This window comes from Lupinus angustifolius, chromosome LG19 (genome assembly GCF_001865875.1).
Source record: "Lupinus angustifolius cultivar Tanjil chromosome LG19, LupAngTanjil_v1.0, whole genome shotgun sequence".
NCBI lineage: Eukaryota > Viridiplantae > Streptophyta > Magnoliopsida > Fabales > Fabaceae > Lupinus > Lupinus angustifolius.
Window position 1 is genome coordinate 4841135 of NC_032027.1, and position 7000 is coordinate 4848134.

The window sequence follows — 7000 nt, forward strand, 5'->3', positions numbered from 1 at the left end:
GAGCCGGACATCAACCCGGAAGAGGTCTCGTACAGGTTCTAGCCGGTTTGACCGGTTAGACCGTCCGGTTGGACCCGACAATGTCATAATATTATATACAATTACATATTATATAATTAATTAAAATAAGTTAATATGAATTAACACAGTTATCAATGTTATGTTTTTCATAATGCATATACATATAAATTAAAACAAAAATGCTTCAAATAAGATTAAGTCTTATATAATTAGAATTAAAAATCAAAACACAACTATCTCATATAGAGATTAAATATTCTAATTCATCCAAGTATCATTGTCTCCAATTAGGTTTTACTGTTTTAGACTTTTAGTCTTTTAGTTTTTAGGTTTTTTCTATTTGCTTATTTTAAAAAAATTGTTTTAATTTTTAAGGGGTAGTTGGCCTGCTCATATTAATATAACGGGTTAACCCGGTTGGACCGGATTATTTACGGTCCAAAACGGTCCTATATGGGGAACGGCTTATTGGCCAGAACGAGGCCGCTATGGTTGCCGGACAACGGTTGGACCGGTTAGACCGTCTGGTCCAGTCCGGTTCCAACAACACTGGTATTAACATCTCACATCGCCCATCCATTGAATGGTACCTTAAGTTATTTGTGCAAATTTTTAATGACTTCTTTGAAGTTTTTATGTTACCTCTTTTTTTATAAAAAAATGCTTTAACAAATACTAACAAAAATAAAAAATGACAAATCTATTATTTTCACATACTTATAAAAAATGTCAAAACCCCTACTTTTCACATACTTATACAAATGAGATGAAGAGAAAAGAAAATTATTAGCATAGGACTTGAGAGTTTGTTATTAAATTAATTTATACAAATGCTACCCAAAAAAACATCACATGAAAATTGAGTCAACACTTTCTTGTTTTTCTTTTTACAAATTTTGCTTTGAATTGATGTTCGTAACCAATCTTACCTTTCACCTTAATAAAGAAATAATACATAGATGAAAAATCTAGGATGGTTAGATCAACTTTCTCACCAAATATTATACTATTTACAAGTTATATAGTAATATAAAGCAAGAGTACTAATATATATGGAGTGATTTGTGGTAACAAATAGTAACAACAATAACAATAGCATAACAATATATGGAGTGATTTTTTTTATTACAACGAAACCAAACAAATAAAAATCAAAACTTTGATCACTATAATCAGACATGAATAATTTCATATAACCAGTGATTGACTTAATGAAAAAAATAGACAACATATTATCAAACAAGTTATGTTCTTAAAAGATAAAAACTACATAACAAACCAATGGCAGTAACAGTAATAAGAGTAACAAGAACATTAACAGTGACCAATAATCATAGCAAAAACAACATCACAATAACAACAATATGATAAAGTAAATAACTTAATCTATATAATTAAAGTAAAATATAAAAGATGAACATCATGGGAACCTGTTGAAACAGAAAGTGATTCCTTTTCTTTCACTTTTTGAGTGTACAAATGCAATTCATAGGAAAAGTAGAAGAAGAAAATTTTATATTAATTGTGTTTGATGTTACAGTGAATCTCTCTTCTCACAAATCTCTAAAAAAACTCTAAAAAATCTCTTCTCAAATTCGTGCCCCCTGGATCTGAAATTTCTTCATGTATTTATAGGGAACCCGTGAGTAGATCTTTCACCTTGCCATTAATATTTATGCATCATTTTTTCTCTAACTTCTGTTCATCCAAGACATAAGTTAATAATGATGGCTGCAACTTGGCTTCGAGCGTGGGCGTCTGAAATGAAATGATAAGGGACGAGTTTCAACACCTAGAGGCATAAATCGCGGATCATCCATTACGTGTGAGTGAAGATGGTGGTTTCGTGTTTGAGTAGAGATGATGAAAAATAGGGGCGGTAATGTCAGAGTAGGGTGTCTGTGGCAAGATAAGGTAAAAAAACAGATGAAGGAACCGTTTTTGTTGAAAAAGAATGAGTAGAGTGAGCAGAGTAGAAATGAAGGTGAAAGACAGAGGCTAGGTTTTCATGAGGAGAGGAGAGTGAACCGGGTCATGAGGTTTTCTTTCTTTCTTTCTTTTCTTCTTTCTCTCCCTCCTTTCCTTTTCTCCTTTCTGGCTGATACGTTCTTTCTTTCTTCACTTCTTCTTTTATTTTTTCTTCTTCTTCTTTTCTTTTTGCTGAAATAAAAAATAAATAATAATAATAATAATAATAATAATAATAATAGTAGTAAGATAGTGATATGTATTAGATATTGATGGTGATTATATCATTGTGTTATCTTAATTATAATAGTTTCATATCCATGATTATTCGAATAGTGGTTATAACTGTAGTAGATCTTTCCATCGACGATCAATATGGTGATACATTTTCTCCCAATGATGAGTTATGTCACTGGTAAATTATTTTATCATCTCTCGTGATCATTCTATGGTGTACATGCATATTTTATAGTTACAACATTTTTCCAATGATTTTGTCAATCAATGTAATTAATTGTTCACTTTCATTTTTAAAAGAATTATTTATAACAACTAAAACTTTATTAAGCTTTAATTTGATGGTGTGTTATATGATATTTGAATTGATAGAGTATTATCTTATTTGAGATTTAGTTAGTTTCTTTTTATTTGAATATATTTGTAATTTATATTTATCTTGTTAGTTATTATTTACATTATTATTATCTTATTGCTTATATCATTTTTGCCTATATCATATCTTGTATGCACTATTTCATACTTGAATTTGATAAATCTTTATCATCTTAAACTTCTACATGGCATAAGCTACTCACATCATTATCCTCCTACTGAGATATCGAAAATTTAAGTTTTTGATTAGTTAGCTCTATTTGTCATGTCATCATCTTATTAATGTTCATTTGTTTTTCTTCTTCCATGCGACAATCATGCAAAAACAAAATACCGACATGCTATAATACAATAATTTATTTTCTTCCTTATATATATTGGTTTCTCTTCTCACTAACATTTTGAGTGTTTTATCTTCCAATATTCAACTATATTAGCAATGACTTTGTTTCTCATCAATGACCTTTTCAATGGTGATTATAGGAGTGTGTAGGATGACACCATACCCGCTCATCCAGTTTAGCTCGATCGTGGGTCTAAGATTAGGTTTGGGCTCAAAAATTAGACTTAGTCAATATTTTGGGTTCAATAAATGACAAACATGACTCGAACTAACCAGTCACATGGTCAACCATTCATGATGTTTGTATGCGTGTTTATTTAAATGTGTACATAGTAATTCTTTGATTAAAAGTATCATAAATTCTCTAATTTTTCTTATCATATCACTATGCCATAATTGATATTTAACAACGCTCGTTCAACAAAGCTTATGTGTTGAACACTATTAAATATAAGCTCATAAGTATTCTTCATTTTCTTCTTTTTGGTGATGTTGGTGTCTTCGTCAAAACAGTGTCAAGGTCAGGAGCAAAGATCTTCTTCACAATCTCCCCTTTTTTGATGATGACAAATCAATATCTTCTTGACAGTATAGTTTTCTGAATTTTCTTAGAGTAGCATACTTTGTGATATATCTTGACTTGTCTTGAGTATGCTCCCCCTTTCATTTGGAGTTAACTGCCTGGTATAAAGTTTGACAGAGAATACACTCTCCCAACTTTTCTCCCCCTTTTGACTTCATCAAAAAGTAGAAAATTCAAGAGTCCAACACAAGATATATAACATACATGATGTATAGCACAATAGATATAAAAATTAATGTAGTGCATATCATAATAGCATAATATCATAGCATAAAATCAATTATTGTTCAAACATAAAAACATAGCATAGTATAGTAGTAGATGTTCAAAGCATAAAAATATTACAGACATAAAAAAGATGTTCAAAATTAAGCACCGCTACAAACATAAAAACCTAGACACACTCTAAGACTCAGGCTCAGAACTATCTTCATCAATGTCCATACTGCTCAGCTTAGAAGAGAGATGATGAAGTTCAAACTGGATCTGTTGATTTTGAGTATCAAAGGCATCCATCCGGTTTGAGATGTTGCCTCAAAGAGAAACCAACTCGCTCATTATCATCTGATTGGTAGGCATATCAACAGATGAGGAAGATTGAACATGAAATTCAGAAGGTTGTGGTGCAGGTGGGTTAGGTTAGGTTTGATCAGCAGGTGCAGGTTGTCTATCAGATCGATGCCTATAAGAGCGACGTTCACGAGAATCAATGGAGAAACCCATTTTGTGGATAACTTCCACATCAATCTTGCTTTCACGAAGATTCAGAGGTACCTTGGTTTCACCATTAGTAGACACACCGAAATGTTCAAGAATGTTTGTTATGAATATAGCATAAGGCAAAGGACTTTGTGTTCCTCGAACGTTCCACATTTTTTGCATCATCATCTGAGTCCAAATGATCTTGATGTTGAATTTTATAGCGTACATCAATTGGAGCTCTATGTCACTTATTTGAGACTGGTTTGAAAATTTTGGTAAGATGACAAAGCTCAGCAGATAATGAGGCAAACGATCTTCGAGTTTGAGATGTCCAGAAGAGAGAATATCTCGATTTTTAACAGTTTCACCAAAGCCTTGCTGCTTACACACTTCAATTTCCTCTTTAGAAATTCTACACATAGAATAGTAGAATTCCTTACAATCATAGTCCTCCCATTCGCACTGAGGACCGAAACCAACAGTGCTATCTTGAGTGAGTATTTTGCAGCACAATGAACTAAAAGTTTTATCATCTAAGACAACCTATTTTCCTTTCAAATAGGAAGTGAGACGATTTTTATGAAAGTTCATGTTGGAGTAGAATACTCGAATAAGTTCGGGATATATGTCGTTAGTTTCACAACAAAAGTCAAAAAGGTTTTGTTGCTGCAAAAGATAAGAAAATAGAAAATCTTCAAATTCAAAATTCCCTATATTACCGTATTTTGGAGTAAAAATGGTGCGACCATTCCTCGAATATCTTGCATTGCTCATCATTAGCAAGAAGCCTTGTCAAATCTAGAGGGTTAGACTCCAAAGATGTTGTTCCTTGACTCATTTGAGATGTATTGGTGTGTTGTTTCTTTGATCTAAAAGAAGAAGCCATGAATTTGAGAATTTGAAATTTTAGGTTTTTGGGTTTTGGAGATTTGGGGCCACTAATCACGAAAATGAATTGTTATAACTGTTTAGAATCGAAAATGTGATAGGAATGGACATAAAAATCACCCAACACGGTTTAGAAATGAAGATTTTAGAGTGAGAGAGGGGTATGCACGAGTGAGAGAGTAGGATTTGAAGAAGATGAAGTCTGAAAAAATGTAGAAAATCCTATTTATATGCATAGAGTAATCGATTACACTGCTTTGAGTAATCGGTTACTCAAATTGAATTTTTAAAAAAAATTCAGATAGAGAGTTTGAGTAATCGATTACTCACTTTGGGTAATCAGTTACTGAAACTCTTTGTTCACCCTGTAATCGGTTACTCTCCAAAATAATCGATTACTGACCCCAGAAAAAATTTATTTTAAGCATACTGATGCACTGAAAATGATTTTTAACCCAAAAAATTGAAGTTTTTTGAACACAAATAAATATATTTAAGATCAAATAGGCATGAGATAAACATAATGAAGCATACATATAATCATATAAGCATATTAACACAGGTAAGCTTCATCAAGAATGCCTAGTTCAAGTCTAATTTTGTAAAAAAGTTCTTTTGCCAAGGGCTTAGTGAAAATATATGCAAGTTGGTTATGAGTATTAACAAGTTCTACGGATACATCCTTCTTTTGAACATGGTCCCTTAGGAAGTGATGCCTTATATCTATGTGTTTGGTTCTAGAATGCATAATATGATTCTTTGTGAGGTTTATAGCACTAGTATTATCACATTTCAGCTGAGTGCAACCTAAGTCTAAGCCATAATCTCGTAATTGTTGCTTAAGCCACAACACTTGGGCACAACAACTACCTGCTGCTATATATTCAGCCTCAACGGTGCTTAGCACAACACATGCTTATTTCTTGCAAGACCAAGAGACTAAAGCATTGCCTAAAATGTGACAAGTACCACTTGTACTTTTCCTTTCAGATTTACATCTAGAAAAATCTGAATTCGAATAACCAACCAATTCACATATACTTCATTTTGGATACCACAGTCCAACTTCAGTTGTACCTTTGAGATATTTCATAATTCTCAAAACAGAAACTAAGTGTGAGCCTTTTGGTTTAGATTGATAACTTGCACACAGACATACACTAAACATGATATCAGGTCTACTGACAGTCAAATATAAAAGAGATCTGATCATACCTCGATACTTTGATATTTCAATACATTTTCCATTTTCATCAGTATCAATGTATGTGCTAGATCCCATAGGAGTAGCTATTGGCTTGTAGTCATCCATATCCAATCTTTTCAGCAAATCCCTGCAATACTTGGATTGACTTACAAAAATGTCATTATCAAGTTGTTTGATTTATAGTCCAAGAAAGTAATTCAACTTTCCCATCATGGACATTTCAAATTTTCCTTGTATCATTTTGCTAAAGCCACTACACAAACTTTCATTAGTAGAACCAAAAAATAATATCATCTACATAAATTTGAACTAGTAAAGTATGATGATTTATTTTCTTTATAAATAGAGTAGTGTCGACCTTCCCTTTGGTAAAACCTTTTTCTATCAGGAAAGTTGTTAGACGATCATACCATGCTCGTGGAGCTTGCTTTAGACCATAGAGGGCTTACTTTAACTTGTAGACATGAGAAGGATGTTTGTAATCTTAAAAATTAGGAGGTTGTTCTACAAACACATCTTCTTGAATGAAGCCATTGAGAAAAGCGCTCTTGACATCCATTTGATATAACTGAAAATTAAGAGAACAAGCATATGCAAGTAATAGCCTAATAGCTTCAAGTCTAGCAACCAGAGCGAAGGTTTCATCAAAGTTTATACCTTCTTTCTGATTGTATCC